At 46.7% G+C, this 25,444-nt stretch overlaps 1 protein-coding gene across 3 annotated transcripts in view; it reads right to left on the bottom strand.

Annotated features, from left to right (window-relative positions):
• The window catches only part of TBL1XR1 (TBL1X/Y related 1), a 375,211-nt gene that overhangs the window by 98,166 nt on the left and 251,601 nt on the right, over positions 1-25,444 (bottom strand). For all 3 annotated transcript variants that reach the window (XM_015871583.2, XM_085513249.1, XM_085513250.1), the window contains exons 8-9: positions 15,939-16,067; positions 13,660-13,739 (exon numbers count right to left, since the gene is read on the bottom strand). The gene's annotated coding sequence lies outside the window, so the exon portion shown is untranslated. The remainder of the gene's footprint in view (positions 1-13,659; positions 13,740-15,938; positions 16,068-25,444) is intronic.

Raw genomic sequence — 25,444 nt, 5'->3', positions numbered from 1 at the left:
TTGAGCTGGCCTTGATTTATGCAGAAATGTTAGCTAATCTCTTTTATGTAATCACTGATAGCTGTTTCTAAAGGCTAAGTCCCCAAAATGGAAGGAATGAATTAAAAGAGACAGATGTGGTTTGGCTGACTCCTTGTTCTGATTACAGCTTCAGAAATAACCTATTTAGCTTGTGCTGATTTATGCAGGGGTTCTAACTCATTGCACACCCACCCAGACGGGAACATACGGGTTATTTTCTGTTCGGCAGAGTTTCAGAGTCTGATTTTACTCACATCAAAGTCGCTGGCATCACTCCAGGTTTATTTTGCTGAAATGACATCAAAGTCTGGTCAAAAGTCACACAGGACCAGGTTTTCATTTACCCTGGATCCTCTTCTTTGGCACCACAGCCAGCCCTGGAGCTGTTGGTGTGCCCTTCCAACCGGAGCGCACTGCCCTTGCTCATCCACAATGCCTGCGGGAAGGCAAAATGCCTGAAGCAATTTCTACAGCACCTCCACTTTGGTGCTCCACAGAGGGCAGGTTAAAAGCCAACCTGGAGCTCAGTGACCCATTGGACTGCCGTGATTAAGACTTGCACCAGCCTGCATGCAGAACAGCATCCATAGGAGTGTTGCCGGCAGCCCGTTTGGACATCTCTGGTGCAAATGTGCATCTGGAGGTGAGAACAAACCTGGTGAGAGCCTGCAAATTGTGCTCTGTGAGGATGGAAGCCTTCACACCTTTCCTGCCTAGGAATGAAGGCGCTTCTCATACAAGGGCTGCCCGGTTCATGCACATATCACCTGCCTTTTGATGAAAAACCCTCCTCTCTACTTTTCCCCCCGGGAATAATATTACTGAAAAGGACTGCATTTAGGTTTCCTTCCTCCACCACAGAAGCCAAAGGCTCCCCTGACGTTTCTGTCTTCAGGGGTAGCTGGAGAAGTCCCATGGGCCTAATAGAGTATTTTCCCACTTTATATAAACTGAGCATTGGCTCTGTAAAAAGGGAAAGATTTACATTTGGCAAACATTTCCAAGGAGAGAATATTTCTCTGATACTGACTTGTGGCTCGTGAATACAAACCTCACACAGCTGGTACCTCCACTAATGATCCCATTACAATATGTATGGAGCTGATACCCTGTGATATCTCATTGAGGTATTCATCCATGTCGGAAAGGATTTGTCCATAAAAACATCTCCTTTCACACCATCACAGGACGCTGCATTCATTGCTGTCTTCTCTATAATCTGATGCTGCCTAATCCCACTCAGTGACATCAATCACAGGGGGAGAATAAGACAATTAACTGACAATTAATTAAATTATAAACTGTAAGGAAGAACAGAATATTTGTAAACCTTAATAGCCTTATTAACATGCACATTACAAGCGAGCTGTGCAATCTTACGGCTATGGATGACTCTCTATATACATGATGTCACATGGACCTCAATCCCGAGGTACCAGTTTCCAACTAAAAGGAGCTCACCCAGCCAGCACAGGGCAGCTGCTTTGAACCTTCCCATGGCAAACAGGAGCAAAAGGACACCAGTACATGTGCCCCACACTGTACCATCCTGCACCTACTGCCCAGTAGTCGTGTGCCTGGTCTCCTGTGAACAACCTTCACATGAAAACCTCACAGTATTTGCTCTCTATCAACCATTTTTGTAACATTTTTGTCTTAGAAAGGTGACTAGATCTAATATTCATTTAACCTCTGACATTTTCTGTTCCAAAAGAAGTACCTTATTAAGTGAAGAGAATGATACACTAACACATGGAAATCAGACTGCAGATGACAGGTTGGGCCGCAGAGATCAGGTCTGCCTCCAAAAGCAGGTAGCACCCAACACGGTTCTGCCATCCTCTGTTCTCCAAATCAGCAGCATCCCAAACCTCAGCTGTGTTAACTCTGGTTCCAGTCCAGTGTTATTTCTGTTACATATGAACTGGGATGACATGCACCCAGCCCGTTCATTTATTTGTGGAGCATGGACTGCTGACTGATAGCCAAGTGCTAATAAAAGCAGCATTCTCCCTCCTGTGCCACTCTGCGCTTCATACTGGAGGCAGGCTGGACTTCCAGGCATATGGTGCTTGCTGCAAGCAGCCCACGGTCATACACCATCAGCAACTTAAGATTTTCATTCTTTATTTTGATTGAGCTGTGTTGCCACATTGTTTTCTCCCCCAGCTCAGCTTTATATTTAGCTGGGGATTCTGTCCTCAGCTTGTTTCTTGAGCAAGGCCGGTAGTGACTGCTGCCTGTGCACTGTCACCCTTGTCAACACGCAGGGGTGCACAAGGCAGTCAGATGGGACAGAAGCTGGGAGGTTTCTTCCTCAGCTCTAAAGGTAGAGCAGGGAGCCAAGGCATCCCCTGCCTGCTCTGGGAGCTGCAGTTCTGCTGGAGGGCTGCAATTTGATGCCTGCTGGTGCTGGGATCACCCCCGTCCTCCAAGCAGCCTGCAGCATTTGGTGTACAGTTAACATCCCAGCAAAAATATCTGACCAGATTGGTCACATTGGTGCTTTAAAAATAGCCCACGGTGCAGCACCAAGGAACCACGATGACTGTGGGACAGCCCCAGACTCTCCAACCCCCCCGCTCATGTCTGGGGTGATTCTGAGCTCGGCAGGGTCATGCTGGGCTGGTACTGAGGCTGACAGGATCAGAACCTGGCCCAAAGCACTCAGCCCCCTGCTGCACCCTGTGCTGTAACCACCCGTGCTGTTGACACGTTCCACTTGCCACTCATTTGCAGGACTAATTACACATTCACATTTGTCTGCACTTGCTCGGCTCCTAGCAACTGCAGTCACAGTCCTAATTAAAATAATAGACTAAGATTGGTAACATTACTGATTTAACAGGAAATTAGAAGAGTTACGTTCACAGAGCTTAGGTAATTGACACCAACAGCACTTTTCTTGTAACGTGCATTCTGTGATTGATTTTGTTCCCCAGTCAGACCTAAAAGCAGCTTGGGAGCACATCCCACCATCAGATTACAGCACGGTGGAATTAAATGACTATTACACCACAGCTTCTTCTTGAGCTGGCAGCTGAGGGCTCAAGCACGGCTTTGAGCTTCCAAACCAAACATTAGGCCTAAAATTATTAGCCTAATATAAAACAAAACATGTTCAGCACAACGAGTTCAGTTCCCCTTTTAAGAGCTTCCCCGCAACTCGCTCGGCTTACCATAGCCCTTCCTGGGAGCACAGCTCATGTGGTTTTGGTTGGCTCAGACACTGACTCCATCAAAGCAGGACGTGGCCTAAAGTTACCAAAAGTTCCCCAATGCAGACAGAAAGGCTCCGTGTGTGCACTGCCGGCTGTGGCAACACAATGCGTAATGCAGCGTGAGCTGCTCTTGTCCAGTACAAATCACTGCTGTAAGGAGATGTGGTGCTTTATCAGGTACACCCCTACGGCAGAGTGAAGGGAAAGCAAAGCACATTTGGGTGACTGAGTGCCACCCAGCTCAGTCAGTGACATTCAGCATAACAGCACATACAGTGCTGACTTGCAGCTTGTATATACCAAGGCACATCACTCACAGCTGTGTATCTCTAGATTGAGACACCATCTTTCAAAGCGCACACAGATGCTGTCTGCTTCTGAAGAAATGCACTGTCTGTAAATTATTGTGAAAACTGTATGAAATGCCAAAATTGCATCAACTGGGAAGTATATTAGTTACTTAATAGTCATAAGCTCCCGTGGGCTCCTTTCTATTTGCGGACTTAGAAATGTGCTGGGAAGAACAAAATACACGCGGTCTGAACTTTCTTATCTGATATTAATCCCAGCACAACAGGGCTATAAAATGTTTTCATGAACATATATGTCTTCTACGGAGAGCCTTGCAGAATAGTGCTGCCGAGAGCGCTGCGCTGTAGGAAATACCCATCCATGGTTTATAAATCCTATCCATCTCAGCACGCCTCACAAAGCACTCTCAAGGCCCAAGAGAGCTACTGCAAATGCTGTTTTTGCAGCTCGCTTTCTGATCGTTGACAGAAGTCTTCCTTTCCTTCTGCTGCACTCGTGAGTGCGTGTATCATACAAGTGTCTGTCTCATCCCAATGCCTTGTTGGTCAGGGACAGGAGGGCTCAGCCACAATGCTGCCATTTCTCCCTATGCACTGTCCTGTGGTAGGTGATGGCCTGGGCTCTAAACTCTCTATGCGTACATTGAAATGAATACTGGTGTTTTTGCTCCTAGGTGCTTCTGTATGCTGCAATTCGAACCTCTCTGCAGATAGCTGCACTGAATGATCACACTGGACGCCTGCTGATCACAATGACAGCACCACGCTCACCTAGAAATGAATCAGGCTATCATTACAGTTGGGAAACACCTCTGAGATCACCAAGCCCAACCCCAAGCCATTCAACCACACCACTGCCCAGTGCCACATCTCCACATTTCTTCAACACTCCCAGGGACACTGGTTCCACCACCTCCCTGGGCAGCCTGTGCCAATGAATCAACACTCATTCTGAGATCAAATCACAGAATCACAGAATTATCAAGGTTGGAAAAGACCTAGAAGATCATCTAGTCCAACCATTATCAATACTTCCCAGCTAAATCATATTCCTCAACACAACATCCAAACGTTTCTTGAATACTCCCATGGTCAGTGACTCCACCACCTCCCTGGGCAGTGCATTCCAATGCCTGACTACCCTTTCCAAGAAGTAATACTTCCTAATGTCCAGCCTGAATCTCCCCTGACACAGCTTAAAACCATTCCCTCTAGTTCTATCACTGATTACACGAGAGAAGAGGCCAACCCCCAGCTCACCACAACCCCCCTTCAGGAAGTTATAGAGAGCTAGAAGGTCTCCCCTGAGCCTCCGCTTCTCCAGGCTGAACAATCCCAGCTCCCTCAGCCTCTCCTCATAAGGCCTGTGCTCCAGACCCCTCACCAGCTTCGTAGCCCTCCTCTGAATGTGTTCCAGGGCCGCAATGTCTTTCTTGCAGTGAAGGGCCCAAAACTGAACACAGTACTCAAGGTGTGGCCGCACCAATGCCTAGTACAGGGGGACACAGGGGGACAATTACCTCCCTGTTCCTGCTAGTAACACTGTTTTTGATACAAGCCAATATACCGTTGGCCTTCTTGGCCACCCGGGCACACTGTCGGCTCATGTTCAGCCCAGCATCAATCAATACCCCCAGGTCCGTTTCCTCAACACAGTCTCTACCCACCCTGCCCCAAGCCCATAGCGCTGCCCGGGATTGTTGTGGCCAAAGTGCAGAACCCGGCATTTGGTCTTGTTGAACCTCATCCCGTTAAGCCGGGCCCCTCAGGAGGCTCCTGGGCCTGTGTGCAGCCTGGAGTTGAGCAGAACATGGGGACACTCAGAACGATATGAACACACACCAACCACCCCAACCCCAGGCCGCTCCCGGCCGCCATTTCACGGCGCCTCCCGCCTGGGCCGGGCTGAGGGGGGGATGCGGCGCCGCCCCCACACTCCGCCCCCTCCCATCCCCCTCCTGAGGCTCCTCTCGCCCTTCCCCCGCTCCATGTCTCTTTCTCTCTCTCCCATTTCTGCCTGTCCGGGCGCCGCTCGTCGCGGCCTCCCCGCCCCCTCCCGGTGCTCAGTCATTCAGACTTGGAAAGTCAATAACACGGTGACGTCAGCTCGGGCATTGCCCGGCTGCTGGCGGCGGTACCGCCGTTCTAGAAGAGAAGCGCAGCAATACCGCCAGCTCCGAATAGAGGCGCATATTAAAAACAACAGGAGGGGGCGGGGTTGCTGGTGCTGGATTGGGGGGCTGCTGCTGAGCGTCTGCAGGCTGTGCACACGCAAAGTGTGTCATTATCCCCCTAAAGCACAGAGCCCAGGTCGATATTTGTATTGTCCACTCTGCCCAAAGCCACTCAAAGGCATGGTGTGGTGGTGCTGCCACAGCCCTGTGCCCAAGATGAGCAGTGTTCTGTTTTGGGCCCCTCTGTGTTCAGTTTTGGGCCCCTCACTATAAGAAAGACATTGCAGCCCTGGAACGTGTTCAGAGAAGGGCTACAAAGCTGGTGAGGGGTCTGGAGCACAATGGGGCCATATGAGGAGAGGCTGAGGGAGCTGGGATTGTTCAGCCTGGAAAAGAGGAGGCTCAGGGGAGTCCTTCTAGCTCTCTATAACTTCCTGAAGGGAGGTTGTAGTGAGATGGGGTCTCTTCTCTCATGTAATAGATGACAGAACTAGAGGGAATGGTTTTAAGCTGCGCCAGGGGAGATTCAGGCTGGACATTAGGAAGTATTACTTCTTGGAAAGGGTAGTCAGGCATTGGAATGCACTGCCCAGAGAGGTGGTGGAGTCACCGACCATGGGAGTGTTCAAGAAACGTTTGGACGTTGTGTTGATGAATATGATTTAGCTGGGAAGTATTGATAATAGTTGGACTAGATGATCTTCTAGGTCTTTTCCAACCTTGATAATTCTGTGATTCTGTGATTCAGTGTTGCACATGCAAAGCGTCCTCTTCATAATTCATGCCTTGCTCGTGGAAAAAAATCATCATCATAGCCGGGTGTGATATGTCGGCCATCTATAATTCATGGCACAGGGATCACGTGGCCATGTGCAGCTCTGCAGAGTGGGTGGGACTAATTAGTCTGCATGGAGAGAAACAAAGGCCATCAAGTGGAAGGGACAGGCCATGAGGGCTGGGTCCCCTTCTCACGTTTGCTTTCACCATCGTGGAGCTGGTGTTGGTGACTCCATGAGCTCCTCACAACAAGTCAACCATCCCATCTGCATTTCAAATGGTACACTGAGATCCAAAGTGGGTGCTGTGAGCAAAACTTCCCCCATCTGAGAGACTGGCTTGAGGAAAAACAAATGGTACCAGGACCGTCACACAAAGGATGTGTGGCAATGAAATCATTTTAGTCTAAGTGAGCCACAAGGACAGAGAGCGGCTCGGAGAGGAGATCCTGGCCAAACCCAGGGCTGGGCCTGAGGGAAGTCACTGAAGCACACAAAAATGGCCCAGGCATCTCAGTTTCCTTAGGAATCAAACAAAAAACTCAGAGCATCTCACCCTCAACACCCTTGTACCCATCCCCTGCTTGCTCCGGACTCATACCCAACCCTCTTGGTTTAACCTTGTGTTCAAGGTGTGCTGAAATCAAAACAGTGATGAGAGCAGCAGGGATATTCAGCTTGAGGCTGAGCTGGAAGCTGCTCTCCCAGGCTTTGCAGCACTTGCTATTTTTAGCTGCATGTCAGAGAACTGGTGCAGCACGTGGTAAGATGTTATGACTCTTAAAATCACTGTAAGAATATTCCAGGGAATGGTACCAATTCATCAAAAGGGAGTTCGCTGCATGAGATAACTTGGTGACCTTTGGTGCTGTACAGCATTTATGGGTCACTGGCCATTAGCAGTGCTGCAGTTTCTTTAGCAACAAGCTGGTGATTACCAAAAAGAAAGCAGCTTTTGATATGGTGAAGGCACACCTGAGTGAGGGTGTTTACTTGCAGATCAGAGGAGGAGGGGGCAGACTTTAAGATGTTTTCTGCAGCTCTTTTTTTTTTTTTTTTGTCATCCTGGAAATAAGGACGTATCTCGCTTCCCCCAGGAGAGTACAGAGCACTGCAGCTGGGAGCAGAGCCCTGGCATAGGAGAAACAGGTGAAGGAGGCCCTTGAGAGGCCATGAGGCCTGGATTCTGTGTTACAGAGCACACAGAGGCTGCATGATCATAGAATCATAGAATTACCCAGGTTGGAAAAGACCTTGAAGATCATCAAGTCCAACCGTAGCCTAACCAGAATGCTAACTCTAAAAACCCTACACTAAATCATATCCCTGAGTAGACCTGCCTCTCCTTTAGGTCCCTCAATAATAACCGAAAGGACAGCTCTCAAGCATCCCAGCCCAATTCCATGCCTCCTTCTTGCCTTTGCTAACTTTGTTTCTGATTTACAATCACATAAGGAAAATGAAAATCAGTTTCCAGACTGTCTGGAGCTAACCAGAGGGGAAAAAGAAGAGGCCATCTTCCAAAAATGGCCCGGGTTTATCTCAGCGTGCTTTCAGAAGCGCCTATTTTGGAGCTCGTGTGTTAGGCCAGCTCTACACACAACTGTCTCCACGGCTTTGTTGATAAACACTGAGCTCCTGGCACCCCGCCTGGCATGGAGTTCTGTGAGCTTTCCTTGATGCAAAGCTCCTCAGCTTATCCTGTGTAATATCCAGGTTTCTGGGACTGTTCCCTGCAGGAACTCCCTCTTCTCCTGCTCTGGCCTTGTTCACACAGCTTCATTTCTTCAGTCCTCTGCTCACTATCACTTTCTTTCTAACCTCAGCTATATTCTTCACGTGTTCAGGTCACAGGATAGTTAAATCCTCATGATTCACTAATGGCCGTGCAGATAATCAGCCGTCCCCAGCTGTGCTTGTCACCTGGTTTAGGTGCATGTCCTGGTCCCAGTGGGAAGGCGATGGTGGCTGGGTTCTGGGCTGCTCCCCCTGCTCACGATGCCCCTGCTCTGCCAGCAATAGGGCTGGAGCAGGTCTGGCTGTGCCGGTAAACATTTGGAAGATGGAAAATAAAGCCATCCATCTCTGTAAGAAATGCTGCCCTCAAGAGAAATTTCTGATCATCGGCAAGGCTAAGTGCACAGGCACCAGCGAATCCACCACCAGCATCGATTAGTCCATTATAAATTGCTCGCTTGCTTTTTTACATTTGCTTCTGTGCAGGAATGAAACACCAGCCACTGAAAATAACAACAACTGATACATGACTGAAAACCTGACTCGCACATGAAAACACAGGATTTTCCACAGGGGCTTTCCCACTGTTTTTAGCTCCTTTGAACTTTAAAACACAAGCTTCATCAAAATCATAGCAACGTGCTGCTTTAGCACTGGGTTTTTCACCGTGCCAAATGGAAGATGCAGCTCAGAGGCTGATGGAGAAGACTGATCTCCATGTTAGCAAGCAGTCCTGCAGTGACATTGCTGCTTAATGTCAGATAGGGATATGGCTGGGGGAATCAGGGGCTTTCCAAACTGTAAAATGGGGAAAAGAAACCAGTTTGCTGTGTCAGACTGCTCTGTGAGACTCGCACGTCAGACAGCAGCGGTGGCCTCCTCAGTGCTGCTGAAGTCATTGGTGGCTTTGTTGCTCTGGGCCATAATTTGGTCCACTAACACTTTTTCTTTTCCTACAGTCTGAGCTGAAGTAACGGAAAGGAAAAAGGTCGCATAGAGAGGAGGAAAACAACCCCATGGAAAAAGAAAATGAGTGAAAAAATGATAAACGTTTCCTCTCTCCCTAAGGCACAGTCAAGAAAAGCCATCACCATTTTGCACAGACACCACTACAACCTCGTGTTTCCCACAAAACACATTTCCCCGAGTTCAGTTTCCACGTATCAGGTTTTGCCTATGAATACTCATGAGACACAAATCAGTCCCTTTAATCCATGATTAGTATGTCACGCCACGCTCAGCAGTTGCATCATGATTTGGTGTTATTGTTGGATGGATGCTGTGCTATTTAATTGTTTTTTGTTTAGTGATCTGTTCGCTCTGTTAATATTTAATTCTCTTTTTCCATCCTTCTTTCTACCCCCAAAAGGCCTGAAGAATAGGAGAGCATCTTTCATTTTCTCAGTGCTATTGTAAGAAAACACCTATTCATAATGTACTGGAGGTGATAATGATGATATACAGCCATAAAGCTGGAATTTTTAAGTGCTTGCCACTGCTGCTTTATAGCTGAGGGGAAAGAAGGAAAAAAAAAATAAAAAAATGACCTGATTTGAAATAAAGCAGGTTAGTGTGCTTTATTTGCCTTTTCCAATGGTTCGGATAATGAACAAATTGTCATCTTTACATATCCTCTGCCAGGCTCTGAGCTGAGTGCTGTACGCCAGCCTGAATGACAGTAAACAACGCGCTGCCTGGTGCTTTGCATGCTACGCAGGGGTGAATTCATGAGAACAAATTAGACCTTTGATTGATCCTTTAAACAAAAAGAAAGGAAAACAGTAACGGTAATTTATACGAGCTCTCGCTGCATTGCATTTTTTAGAGTGATCAATATTCCGGGCATTGTAAACAGCAGCTTTACATAATAAATAGCTGCATTATGCAATGCTAGTTAAATTTAGAAATGGTTATTTTATTACCTCCAGCACACATAAAAGGGAGAGTGATGGAGCCGAAGCCCAGGAGCCGTCTGAGCACCCCGAGAGCAGCCGGGGTAACCCCACACTGCAACGCAGAGTGCTCGAAGCCGGCGTCTCCGCACAATAAAGATGGGAGATTTATGGCGAAGGAACGAAATGTGCTACTTTTGTTCTCCCTGGTGTCCTTATAAAGCTTTTGTCTGACAGGCTGGTTGGGCTCTGGTTAGCTACAGGCTCTTCTGTGCAGCTCCCGGCTGCTCTGAGACCGGTTGTGTGCAGGCTGGAGATCAATTATCTTCCTGCTAGGGATAAACAGGGCTTTCCTTTTTCCTCTCCACTAGCGCTTGCTATTATTCTGGAGCAGAGGAGCCCTTTCTTTTCCTTCCCAGCCACACACGCTGATGGGTTACTGGAGGGTGGGGATGGAAGAATTCAAATTTGTTGCATTAATCTTAATAGCTTCATCCTCTTGCAGCCCGCTGCTGCTAACTTAGCATTTAGTGCGCTGCCCATTTACAATGAGCTGGAAGGATGAGCTCTTTTGTTATAAATAATTAGGAGACATCTCAATCCAATAAACACTCTGAAACAAGAGTCTCTGAATATGTGGGCTTGGAAAAATAAAGATGAAGAAGTAAAGTCCCATTGTGAAATCTTCAGCTGAGCAGAGCAGTGTTTGCGTGTTTCATGACATACGGGGAGCTCCAGAGTGGGAAGGAAGGGGCTCCAGTGGGGACACGAGAGCTGCAGAATTGCTCTGCTGATGCTCCCTTCTCCTTCTCCTGGGGCTGAGGCACTGAGCAAGGCTGGGGCCAACCCATGGTGGAATTTGGGGTTGGATGCTCTTACGGCACCACAGCTGCAGAGTTCTGGATTAAAAGTTCATCTGAAGTGCCATCACACTCCAGTAAAATGCAGATGTAGGTCATAATTTTACAAGGTGAGCCAGCAGGTTTTTAATGGACTGAACCAAAATCCTGATTTGGAAGAGCATCCAGGTTTTCAAGAATGTAGATCTATACTGATGCCAAGAGTATCATTTTTTACCTGGATTTGATTTTTCTCTGTCGCTGTTCACAGTAGGAATAAGAATCCTGCCCAGCATCTGTTGTGCATGGGAGTTTTCAAACTATGGAGGCTCCAGAGAAATCATTAAAGATTATTTAGCTGAGCTGCGAGAGGTGAAGAGTTAAAGCTAAATCCCACTTGAATGTAAACTTTGGAAAAGCAGAGCATTTTCTCAAAGGCTGACTGCTCGTGATTTACAAGGATGTTCCCAGTCCTGATTTCAATTAAAGAGAAATCCTCTGGCATTTCTGCAGTCTGGCATTGTTCTTTAGTCCACATTGTTATATATTGAGCAATAAACAAAACAAACAAAGACTGTATTTTGCAGCAAGCTACATACATCCTGTGCAATCTTGGTAAAATCAATAGGTCAGAGTCTGGCCTTGGATCATCCCAGTATCTGCTGTCAATAATTCCCCCTGCTGCTGTGGAATTTACATCTATGTGAGTAAAAATGAAACAAGGAGACACAAACCTATCTGTATACTCCCTTAAATGAGAAAAACAAATACTGTAGACTCCTCTATATGGAGGGAGAAAAAAACCCAAATAGGTACTGGCATTGTAAACTCTGTATTATTTGTTTTGAAAAAGCATACGAAGCAGAGCTTTGGGCACTTTGCTTTCTGCTTGTTGCTTTGGGACCTCACCCACAGCACAGTGGTCTCTGATGGTGGTGTGGTCCTACCTCCAGAGGGAGAGGAGGCAGAGGGCGGTGCTGAAGGCAGCTCAGTGGTGGCTCTGATTTCCCCATGGGAACCTGGTGACACAGTGGCCACATCCTCTCAGCCTGTCCTTCCTGCCCAAGGGCTGCATCTGAGCCTCGAGCCCCTGCTCAGCACGTTCCTGGGGTGATAAATTACTCAGATTGGAGACGTCTTAATGTCTCCCTCTATTCCTGCCATGATAGAGTCTTGTTTTTAAATAGATCAGATTCTCATCCCCATTTAAGCCAGCATAAATCAGGAGGTAATCCAGGCAATCACCCGCATCTGTGAAGCCAAAGGAACAGTGTTTGCAGGAGATCTCAGTCACAGAATATACTCACAGCACTCAGAGAGCAAAACAGTGCTCTGTAGCCCTAAATACCACAAGAGCCTTCAGCACAAGCTCCTCAGCTCTCCCATCTTTGCTGCAGTGTGCACAGGGCTGTGTGCACCCTTCCATCCCCATGTGCTTCTCCCCCAGCCTTCATTTGTATGCACACACTTTGTAATCACTCATTCTGGCCATAAAACCTACAGGATTTTAAATTGAACTGAAGTCCCAAATGCTTTAAAGGAATTTATGTTGCATAATTGTACTGGTTTGCCTGAAAACAAACAATGATGTATGGCTAAAATACTCTCTCGGGGAGATGACTCAGATCTTTCCTTGTGGCTTAGACCTTGCTTGGCTGCTGATGGTGCAACTTGTAATCTCTCCCCTGGATGCAGGGCGAGGGAAGACAAGCAGAAGAGTAATGTGCGGAGCAGGGGGCAGAGATGAGAAAACATGAGTTGTTTGGAGCCTGGGGAGGCACAGTGCTTTCATTTGTTCTGAATGAAGGCAGTGCTGGAAATTATGGAGAGGAAAACCAAAGCCATCAGCATTACGTTGTTGGAGGAGGAATGGAGCTGCTGCTGTCAGGTTGGCACGGCAGCTGTGCCTGAAGCATCCTACCATGGGCATCCCTTGTGCAACCATGCGTGAGCTCTGCTGCCACAGCTGTCACTTTAAACACCTTTCTGTGCTTTGTTTTCTGTAACTATGGTTTACATCACTCATAACCAAACACTTCAACCCCTTTATAAAAGTCATAACCAGTTGTTATGAAGACTCAGCCACCTCCTCCCCTTCCTCTGGTTTCACACAGTCAGAAAGAGTGCTCATAAACCCCAAAATCACCACCTAATTCTTCATAATTAAGTTGATATTTTAACCAACTTCACAAAGATCAATGAAATCTTTACCCCATGGATGTGACATTCTACATGTGATTAAATGTCCTACAGCCCAACAGTTGGCTGTCAGGAATGGAAGCCTGAAAGGGGAGTGGGGAGGATGGGAGACGTGTGACTGAATGTGATTCTGAAGATCTGTGTTAGCTTGGTACTCGCACACAGCTTTGCTTCTCAGAGGTGGCTCTGCAGATCTGGGGATTCTGCTGATTTCCACAGTTTGCACATTTGGGGATTTCTGTTCTGTGTTTGCACTGATACAGCTGGTGCTGCATGTGGGCAGGTTCGTGGGGTGCTGCCCCAGCCAGATCCCACTGCTCCATTCAGGCACTGTAGCAGGGCAGAGGGCATTGAAGTGCCTGCTGCTCTGTGCTAGAGCAGGAAATGCAGTGAGGACTCGGTGTAACCCAGTGCCCTCTGAGCCACGTGCCCCACAAGCTCCCCCCACCCTTCCTTTTTCTATAACCAAAATAACAGTGATAAAGTTACCACTATGGCGCATCCTCAAGTAGCAAGTCTGCCTTCCTTTCCAAGCAGAGCCAAACAAAGAGCAGCCGAATGTCATCAGACTGCAAAGAAAGAGCATTAAAAATAGTAAAAATAAAATAAGAAAGTTAATTTCATAGCAAAGAATAAAATAAGGGCTTTTTTGTTTTTTGGTTTGGGTTTTTTTTTCTGACAGCAATGCCAAGAGTTGTCAGGGAACACATCAATTTATAACAGCTGTGGAGAGAGCTATTTCTGTCCCAGCCTTCAGTAGATTAATTGGGGGGAGCATGGTAGAAGTTAACAGATCTGTGTCCAGCAAGGTTAACTCTGAGGTCAGCAGATCATGACACAAAGAAATCAGCCGGTGTTTTTCTCTCTTGCTATGAATAACGTCATTGCATTACTGCTGCCGGAAGGGCAGTCAGCTCTTCTCAGTCTGTGGTCTGCCACCAGGGAAGGAGCTACCTATGAAAAACAGGTTCTTTACAAACACACCGTTCTGCCTTCTCCATTCAATACAGCGGGAGGACACGGTGCTTTTCCAGAGGACTGAAAAAGGAGAAAGAAAGAAGTGCAATGCAGAGAGTTGCATATGGCCTCACAGGAATGGGGTGACAGAGAATATCCTGATCCCCAGTGTGGTGGCTGTCCTGTCCCGGGGGCTGCAGCCATGTCGTGCTGGCTGAATTTGACATACATCATGAGAAATTGTTTCATTTCCTGCCTGTACAAGTGTAACTCACAGAGGCATATCGGCAATGGTGATTTAGAAGCCAAATTAAAAACATTCCAGCTCAGCTTTAGACAGATCGATTTGGAGCAGAGCTAATGATATACTTTCATAATGTGCTTCGAGAGATGCTGCTTAAGATACCCAAATAAGTGCTAAGTACTATTAATAGCGCTGATGGGAGAAGTTCAAAACACTTTCCCAGAGAAATGCATACTTCCATCAAACTGCTTTCAAAACCACGCGTGTTTCCTAAAGGCTAAGCAAGTTTTTTCTTTAAAAATTAAAAAAGAAAATGAAGAAGGAAACAAAGAAAACATTGTGAAATGTGTTGGTTTTTTTTTTTGTTTTTTTTTTTTTACCTATTCTGGAATGGTTTTCCAGTTTCTTTCTTATCTATTATAATAATAGAAAACAAAGGAGTTTTAATAAAAATGAAGTGCTTTGATATATCCAGAGCCTTCTTTGGCTTGGAAGAGAATTTCATAGGTTTTATTCTGCATTGAGATGAAGCCAGACCTCCAGGTCTCAGGCTCTTCAGTGCAAGGTTCACTGCACCATGGGGAAGAGAGATGTTCCCAGCCCTGTATGCACAAGTCTAGCCCAAACTGCCTTGTGGCTGCTGCAAGGAATATGAAGACTAAGTCATGAACACAAAGTTACGCTGTTCCCTTCTCTGCAGCTATACATAAACTGCCAGGAGAATTCACGTTACAGCCTGCTACAGTGGGGTCTTGGTCTCCTAAGTGGGAAAAGGGAGGGAAAGAAAGGGAAGGGAGAGAGGAGGGGAAAGGAAGGAGAGCCGGTTCAGGGCTTCTGGCCTGAAGAAGGACCTTCAAAAACAGCTTCCTCAGATATTACCTTGAGTGTATTCTATGGGTATTCCTGCCAATGAGCTGTTGTAAGAATATTTGTTGGAAAATAAACTCTGGAGAGCCCTGAGCAGAGCCAAGAAGATTAATATAAGACAAGCAAATATTTGTGGGAAAGTATGTGTTTGTTTGCACTATCCACCCAATGCTATCACACAGCATTTTCCATGAGTACATAACTTCACTGAGGCACCTTTTGATCAGTGAGATAAATCAATTACTGTGCTCTCATTTCCATGTTTTCCAGCTCTGAGTCAATAGCAGAAATATTGTCATTTCCTCTGAGAAGAATCTGGTTTTGGCTCTGAACTTCACTTGAAGGGTTAACATTTCTGGAGCCATGACCTCAAAACCACAAATAGAAAGAAAAATAACATAAGATAGATGAGCACAAAGTTCTGGAAGCACTAAAGGGTGAAAAACAGTGCACTCCATTATGTTTTGCAACCACCCTCTTGAGTTCAGAACAAAGGAGATAGTCATAGAACCTCACTCTGGAGCCCATAGCGATGCATTGGGTTAATCTCCAGCATGCAGCTGGATGCAAGACCATCGTACAGTCATAGAATCGTTTGAGTAGGAAGGGACCTTTAAAGGTCATCTAGTCCAACTCCCCTGCAATGAACAGGGACATCTACAGCTCAATCAGGTTGACGGTGCTAGAGGACTGTACCTACCTGAGTCACAGAAACTGGTCCTGGCTGCTGGCTGAGCCTCCTGGGTTGGTCATGACTATTTGTTTTTCCCATGTGCAATTGGATGGGCCTTGAAGCTCATTGGCGTTTTTTTCTTTCACTGAAAATCACCTGATGAGAGAAGATATTTCCATGACGTAAACACACTTGGTTTGTGAAAAAAAAATCTGCATGCATATCTCTGACCCTGCTTTGTCCCTGGGAGTCAGCAGGCACATACACTCTGCATCATGGATACTTATTTAACTCGTCTGTAGAGTGGCCACTGAATTGGTGATGAAACGGTGTTGCAAATAACTGTTTCAAGTATCTGGGTATGTGTATGCACTGAAATGATTTTGCTATGGATCATCATCGTATGACTGGAAATGGGATGTGAAGCGAGGCATCAGACTGGAAGGAGCTGAGCATCACAGGGAGCTGCGTTAACTCCAGTTTCAAGATAACACCTTTGTTAATGAAGAATGACACTGTGAATGATCTCTGCAGATGTCCCCAAATTATGAGGAGCTCTGAGTAACACAAGGACGGCTTTAAAAAATTTCTTAAGGAAAAAACAAATGCTGGCCTGGCAGCCCAAAATTCTGTCTTCTCGCCCGTCAGCATATGGTGTGTTACATTAGCAAGGCAGCGCGCCCCGCTTGTGGCTGATGGGGCTTGTGGTATCCGGTTGCAATCAGGTGAAAGCGAGGGGAGATGCAAAAATAGCTCACAACCCACAGTCCCACCCACGGGAAAGCACGAGGCACCCGGGAGAGGCTGCACGCTGCAGCTCTTTGCATCACAGCTCATGGGGAGGCATTGGCTGCAGCTGCAGCCTGCAGGCTCCCTGGGACAGGGATGCCCTCTGCACTTGGTGGCAGAGAATGGTGCATGGGACATTTTCACCTCCCAGATCACTTGGAGTGCAGGGGTGTAAGATAACCCCAGGCCATCCTACTTCCTCCCAAAGGATTGTTTGGGTTCCTCCCTGTGTAAGCTCTGTGGATATTTTTGGCTGTCCTTTTCAATTCTAGCTGAAGTCAGTGCCACAGGCAGCTCTCTTAGTAGATTGCTTTTGTGATTTATGCAGGTCCAGAAGAGTCCAAGGATCATTTATCTTCAAACCAGGAGAGAGATGAAAGAGTCGTGGTAGTAAAATTTCCTGCAGAGCTAGATCTGAGCATCAAAGAGGGGAAAATGTCATTGTTTTACTGAGACAAGACAACGTGAGAAAGGTTTTAATGCTGGGGATTTTCATTTTTATTTTTTTTTTACCTGAATAATTTGCCTTAAGAAAGAAGTTTTTGGAAAGGAGAGGAGCTCAAACAAGGGCAGGTTGGAAGGCATTTGGGAGGCACAAAAAGCTGGGGTGCTGCTGCTGGGGAGGGAGAGAGCACTGGGCAAACCTTTAATCTGTGAACCTTATGAAGGATCCTCGGTGTGATGGAAGAAAAGAGAGGGCTGGGAAAGGCCCGTTTACATTTGCAGCAGATGCTATCTAGAGGAGGAAAATACTTTTATTTCCTCTGTGGACTGCCAGTTGATTTTGTTGTGGCAGGCACTAATGGAAAATAATAAAACCCGTTTTAGTCAGGCTATATCCTGAACACTTACAGGTCAAGCCAGTGCTCAGAGCAGACGGTTATGGAACATAACACATTAGTTTGTCACCAGCATCTATGGTGACCAGGGGATTTTTACCGTTTGAAATTGAATTGTACAGGTCAAGGCCTTACGTGGATGCTGAAAAACAGTGCATCTCTGTAAAGTTAGTGCGGACGGGGAGGCAATTACTGGGTATAAAGATACACAACCTCAGCCTTTGTTAGCTCTGCCAAAAAACAATGCGGACCCACGGTGGGATCTGCAATAAAGCGATAAACCCCCAAATACAGTCATTAATTGTTATGGACTAATGTATGTCAGCACAGTCTTCTTGCAGCTGAGTCAAATCCTTGGATAAAACTCACAGTTGGCATCCTTCCCTGCAAAGCAAATGATGTCCTCGCTGTAATTCTAAATTCACTGATGACTGTAAAGGAAATGTGGTCATAGGAGCACAAGTTTCTTAGAAATGAATCAGAAGTAGTTTAGGAGAGATTAACTTATGTCAACATCCAGATAACCTCAAATATCTTCCGTGTGATTTTATACTTCATGGAATAAATAACATGAGATGGGAGGTGGTGCCTGAGGCACTGCACACACCCAGGGTGGGGACAGGGCAGGGAATGGCACTGGGTGCCCAAGGTTCCATGGTGCTGCTCTGTGTGCCAACTGGAATCCCAACGCTTTACTTTTCCCTAGTGCTTTTATTTCCTTAAATCTTCCAACACCTCCCTTGGAGAACGGTCACTAAGTAGTATTTAAGGGTGCAAAACTTGGGGAAAAAACAATAACAAAGCTCAAAGCTGTAGGCTGCTTTCTGAAGTCCTGTCACAGGGAGGTCTCATTTTGGGGAGCTGCAGTCAGTGCATGGGCACCCCTCAAGCTGGGCCCAGCACGGCCCTGCTCCCCTTCCCAGCACAGGCATTTTGCACTGCTCCAACTCTCTTCATCATTAGCTTTCTTCTTTTCCGAAGACTTTGCTATTGCTGACTCCACAAAGGTTTGTGCCACCTAATGAGAGAACTTTTTTAATGACTCAGATATTTCTAAATTAGACGTAAAATGTTTATTGCAGGGACACACGGCCATACATTATGCATTACTGTTTCAACACAATAACAGGATACTGGTAGAAATTATCCATGTAGGGCCACAATCAATTTCAGCGACTGCGCTTTACACGCTTGACAAGCCAGTCATTCAGCTGTGGAAAAATGCCTTGACTTGACTGCTCCCACCAGGAGCAGCACAGGACCCACTGTGGCTTCTGCCAGCATTATGTTTTGGAGGGATGGGCACAGCAGCCACCTTATGGGTTGGTTTTGCTGCTATGATCCCAAAAGCTGAACTCCTTTTGTAGTGTGGGCATCAACATCTGTACACACTCACAGGCTGCAGGTCCCCGTGCTGATGCTGTGCCCAATAAATTGCAGGGCCGCGTGTGGCTGATTTATCCCATGCAGGAGCAGAAGGAGCCGTTCCCAGATCCCAGTGCAGACTGCAAGATAAATCTGGTGTTCAGAGGGACCGCTGGTTGACTGACACAGACATGCCTTTAAATCACTGTGGCTGCCAGAATGGAGCTGTGGGCCAGATCTGGCCCCGGGGTCAGCTCTGTGCTCAGCAGGTGTAAACCAGGCAGGATTGAGATGTGGTGTCAGGTCTGAGCACTACTCTCATTTTTATTTAAGTGTCTGCACGGTAATTCTGGCTCAGAGGACAGCTGAGAGCTGCGGCCTTTGCTTGCTGGAGCTGTCACGTTTTGCCAGGGTAGAAACTTCCATGATGAAAGCTTTATGTATCCTCTAGGAGTCTCCTTATGGGTTGCACATGGATGTTCCCACTGTGACCAACCTCACAGCGCTGAGGTCCAGCATCCACTTTGTCATATGGGGAATAGCTCCAGCTGCCAGGAACCCGCTCTGGTTTTGAGCCAGCACTGTCAGAGTGGGGAGGTTGCACCCCATCCATTGAGCCATAACCAAACACTGCTGTGGGACACGGAGTGAGCGTGGATGTATGTTCTGTAGCTCCTCATACCCAGGCCATAAGGTCATTCCTAGACAAGTTTTATCTGGACAAATTACACTGCAAATGGAATAATCTCACCAAAATACAGCCCACCATAAGAACAACACCTTGCTGAAATTAATTATATTTTGCTTTTCTTGCATTTTTGTTTCACCCTCATGAAACAAAAGCCAAAGCCAAGAAGTGCTGGTCTTCCTTATTGGCAGCATTCAGAGATGCACGCTGCACCGAAGCGCCTTCATGAGCTGCAGGATAAATCCCATGGGCATGGGGTGTGTGCCTCTTTTATTATTTATTTTCCCTTCCTTCCAAGGAATTCTCTCTGCAGCACTTCAGATAAGCATCCATTTGAAGCAGAGCTGTCTGCAGCTGCAAATTATCCTTGTGGCTTTCATCACCATTCTGATGAGAGCCCCGAGGGCAGAGCATCAGCTGGAGTGGGGTGCTGCCCAGGGTCTGATGGCAGCCAGCACTCCTGCAATGTGCATCTCACTGTGAATTAGTAGCTAGATGGCACTGAAGGTATTTTGTGGCATCTGCTTTCTCAGGTATGGCGAGGAGATGACTAATTCAACTGCGAGTGGTAAATAACTGCAGAGGCCTTTCTGCAACCACACTGCTCTGCTGACCCCAGCCCAGCCCCTGGGCGCTGTGAATACAAAGCTGGACCTTGTTCCAGTGATGCTCCTTTCTCAGCAGGTGCTGGTGCTCCAGGTGCACACTGATGCACATCAGGAAGGGACTGATTTTCTGCAGTTCTGGGAAGTATCTCAGAGTGACCTGGGTGGGCCCGGCTGCCTGGCAGAGGTACTCCTGACCTACTTGAGTACGGGAAGGAAGAAGAGGGTCACACTGCTGCATAGAAGAAGCCGTGCATCTGATTGACCTAATTCTGGTCTTTCTTGTGCTCTTTTAACTCCACAGGCTTCAGCAAAGGTGTGCTGCTTTACACCAAAAGAAGCTAACCCGATTTCTGTGGCTTACTTGGGCTGTGGTGACATCAGTGTCAGTCTCAGGGCTGAACACAGATGTTGTCAAGATGGGACTAGAGAGGTGGGGGCCTTAAGAAGCAGCAGCCCCACACTGGCTGGGCACTTGGTAGATGGGGTGCTCTACCCACAGCATTCCTGTTCCCTTAGGAAGTCACCAAACATTAGCAAGAAGCCCATAGAATGGCTTGGAAGAGACCTTAAAGCCCATCTGGTTCCAGCCCCTGCTGTGGGCTGGTTGCCATCCCCCATATCGGGGTCCCATCAGCATGGACTTCAGCATCTCCAGTGATGGGGCACCCACAGACTGTGCCAGCACCATGAAATAAATGTGCTTCATTTCTGGAGGCAGCTGGGATAGAGACACGCGGGTTTATTACTGCTGGCAACAACCTAATCAACCCTGGTGCCTGATAACACCCTCACATATCTGTGTGGGGTTTCCAGAGCAACTCTGCGTCCTTTCAGGTTTGGATGAATTTTACAGCTCTAATCAGACACCTCTATTACACATTTCTGTTCTTTCTACCCAAAATGTCTGACAAGCTGAGCTGCTAAAGGAGATCTGTAAAATTTGGGGGCAGAGCTGTCAGCTTACCCAACAGCATTATTACCTCCTGGCCACTAACGAGGGCAGGGATGTGCCGGGCAGAGCAGCCATCATGGGTCAGTGACATTCCCTGTGCTGCCTGGAAAATCAGAAATAAACCTTTTTCCTATCTGATTACCTGATGTCTGCTCCATGCCATTTATTTTTAATAGTGATGTGACACCTCTTAATGTTACATCAATTAAATTGAACTGCTGGAGGGATGCAGCGATCACCCGTCACCACAGCGCTGCTGCAGCCACCCCACATGGGTCTGGGCAGGGTGGGGGAAGCTCTCCCCGACTGGAGTGATTCCCTTCTCCCCACATGTGATTTTTCAGGAGTTCCACAGCAAATGAATGTTTGGAAAGTGTCATGATTAGGGATGAACTAAAAGATTTGGTTCCTAAACTTTAAGATTGCTTCAAAACAGCACCACGTGTCTCCCCACAGCTCAGAGAAGGTGCACTCTGGGAATTGCAAAGGATTCATCTCAAAGGGTGCTAAGGACAGGGAAGCTGAGCTCTAGGTTCCCATAGGGTGTCTCCAAGCCCTGATGTCACAGTGCTGATTCACTGCTGACTGCAAAAAAACTCTGCAGGGAGGGCAGATGAGCCTCATTCACCAGCACTAAATTAACACACACGAAGCTCCTATACAGGATCGCCTCCATCAGAAAAAGTAATTTTACTAATAGAATTCTGAAAACGCTTTGCACACAAAGAAAAAGAAGAAACAAAAAGAGGGACGATCTACAAATAAATCACCTCTCAATATCAACACAGCAAGAAAAATTCATTAAGTGCCTTTTAAAAGTGCTGGCTCTGACTTAGCGGATCTTTTTCAGATGTTCCTCTCAAGCAAACCTAAACATCAAACAACAACTGTGTAAAGGCAAATGCTGTAACAACTCTGGAGACGCATTATGCATCTCTTCCTTTGATAAAGGTCTCTGTGCTTTTATGGAATGTTTATTATCAGGACTTTCCCCTGTATCTGAAAAAGAGACGGCGGCGCTTTGCAGGCAGGGAACAGGGCTGACAGGGCATTATTTTTGCTGGGCTGATGTTATGGAGCCATCCTTCACATTCCTGGGAAAAATTATTTCTGTTATTTATTTGAAATTAAAACCGACTCGGAAAAGACTCCCTGCTTTTATAACGGATTCAGCTAATGTTCTGTTTTCTTGTAATTTATGTTAATAATGATCACTCCAATATTTTAATGTATTTCAACAGTTTCAGCAGCTTTATGGGGGAAGATCGCTATTATTTACTTGAGTGACTGGCTTTATGGAATAACCGCAGCTTTCAGGGGATGGAGATAGTGCTGAAACGAAGGAAAATAAAACACAAAATGGGTTCTCACTGCTCACATCAGACACAAAAATAACAACAAAGAGGAGAAAAAGGAGACGGTATATACTTGAAACATGGACACTAAAAGCCATTCCATTTGGACCAAAGAACGGGCCAGTGCTTTTGTATGTAATTTTCAATGAGACTGGAAGAAATGTGGAGGAGATCATGGAGCAGCCCAGGAGACAGGCCCCATCCTCTGCCCCACTTCCCTATTCTGTCATTCTGGGGGAACTTTGGTTTTTTTAGCTCCTAGATCTCAGTATAAGCGTATCTCCCAAGCAGAGCTGCCCGCAGCTGGGAGCAGCCTCTGCTCCGCTCCCTTGAGCTCCAGGAACGCTCAGGGATCCCATTCAAAGTCCCATGGAGTCAAGGGGCTCCTCTTAGTTCCAAAGCCAGGAAATACATTCTTAAAAGCTGCAACCAGTTTTATAAACACTTTGGCCTAAATCTGGAAACCTCTAAAAACGTATTATTATTTTTTCTTACTCTAATTGGAAACACGTGTGCCCAGTGCTCTGCGTTTTGGAAGCATCTGCCCTGAGATGAGTGAACGGAGTTGGAAACTCCTCCCGTCCCACAGACGTGCAGAAGCAAAGCCCGTCAGTGCACGTAGCAAGGGTTCAGGAGACATGAACCCCACTGCACAACTGAAATGGTTTATAGATAGCAAAGGATTTGGCTATGGGATTATTGTAGCAATTAAGAACACAGAGGGAAGCTATCAAAGGAATGTGAGCTCCTCTTTCTCAGCTTGAAGATTTTTTGTGGGCAAAACATGAGAGCTTTATTTATTTTCTCTACAAGAAGAATGGAGTATTTTTCTTGCCATAAAGGAATCTGCAATGATTGTTCAGATTCTTTCAGATACCCGAGATGAACCACGATGCACCCAATACAATCACATCGCATTTCTCCTTCCTGAGAAGTGCAGCAGAGAAGTACTGCAAGGCTGCAAACACTTGTGAACCTCCAAACGCTGCAGAGATGCCATACTTAAAATATTAGATTGGGAAAATATGGAACGAAGGAGGCAATTCTCCTCCTCAAAGGATGACCCTCATCATTAAGACTACTTCAAAGAACTTAGAAATTACTCAAAACCTCAGTTCTGAAGGAAAATACGCATTGCTTCCTTGCACCTACCAGAAATATTTGTCATAGAGCACCAAAATGCGGATGTAAAAATGGAAACCAGACAGAGTTCAGGCTGCCTGAGAAAAGCTCACTGAGAAAACAAAGCTGTGTGCTAACCCAGCGCAGTCGCAGCTGCTTCCTGAGTTATCCTCACAAAATTAAGAAATCCTCAGAGCAAACCCTTCTGAGGGATTGCTGCAATCACCACAAAGGAACCTTAACAGTGACTTGGAAGTGTTTGCCGTGCGATGTTATTTCTCAGACACTTTAAAAGCATTGCTCTTCTTTTGCAGAAGCTCTTGAGTGACGAAGGGACACAAACAATTTTGCATTCAGAGGACTGTCATCTTCCCCCCCACACACAGCTGTAGGATTTGTGCCGTTGGCACCCATTATCCTGGATAACCATACATTTCTGACGCTGCTTTTCAGCAGCAAGCTTACACACCTCAGAATTAGTCACTGCAGAACAATCCATGTGGTAACGGGGATGAGAAAATGAAATCATGATGAGAGGGAATGAAAAACCCCAACCACCTGAATTCAGGTTAAGAGCAGCACTGATTAATTGGAAAAAAAAATGTCCTTTACTTATATTTGGCAGCATCAGTGCATTCTGCATCAAACATTGAAATTACGATCCTCTCCTAGATGAAACCCTGAGCCTGGTAATAAAAACTGGCAGATGGCATCCCCTGCTCCTGGGGGTGAGAAGCAGAGGGCACTGCCGTGCTCGCATTGCATGCCACATGGCAGCAGCTCGCTTCCCACATGTGAGGTGTGGTGTTTCTTGCAGATATTTGCTGGGAGTAAGGAGGGACAGAACATGGAAAGTCATAAACCTAAGAGTTAAGTTTGTTTCAGAAGATGGTCACAAGTCACATTTCTCCATAGAAATCCATGCAGAGACAGATGCTGCTTCTGTGCAATTTCTAACTTCAAAAGGCTTGAGCAAGGGCTCGCTGTGACCCGTAAGGAGAACTGGCTGGCAAACAGCGAGTTTGTTTCATGACAACTTCTGAGGTTTCAAAATCTGTTTGTGCTCCACAGAGGAAGCAAAAATCAAAACACTTCCAATGCAACAGGGAGGCCAGTTCTAACGCACATGATCTGAGCAGGGGCGCCTTGTTTTGCAGTGGATCTTCCTCCACCCTCCATGCAGCCCACTGGGTACATCCTGATGCCAAATGCATTGGTCTGCAAAGTAGCCTATGTGTTTTGATAGGAAGTCTATAAGGTCATAAACCCACGGCCACTGCTGCTGCACTGCTTGTTTGGGATGGTGCACACCCAGCAATGAGCCCTGCCAGCAGTCTGGGGAGGGGGGGAAGGGAGCAGAGGCCGACCTAGATGACACATACTATGTACTCAGTGCATCCATTTAGCAAGAACTCAGATCAACAACACACGACAGAGGAGTGGGATCAACCTGTAGGGAAGCAGCTGGAGATGGGTTCTTCCACCTTGTATCTTTTGTGCTGGGAGATATTCACCAAATTGCTAAATGAAAAATCAAAGTGAAGACAACAACCAGCAACTAAAACCTGCATTTTAATTCATGAACTGATGCGATGTTACTCAGGCCCTGATCCCAGCTTCCCTGATCACTCCTGGATTCACTGCAGCACGTTATCCAGAAGGCAAGGAAGGATAAATCCCTGCCTCCAGACACCTTCCCAGTCGAGAGAAGTTGCCAGTTTTTGTCAAGTAATAAATTCCAGGTGCACTGAGCTGTCAGAACACAAGAAGTGCTGCGCTGGGCTGGGAATAACACTGCTGAAATCACCAAAAATA

Source organism: Coturnix japonica, chromosome 12, assembly GCF_054131305.1.
Source record: "Coturnix japonica strain WE chromosome 12, WE-NBRP24, whole genome shotgun sequence".
Classification (NCBI taxonomy): Eukaryota; Metazoa; Chordata; class Aves; order Galliformes; family Phasianidae; genus Coturnix; species Coturnix japonica.
This window is presented reverse-complemented; position numbering and strand designations above follow the sequence as displayed.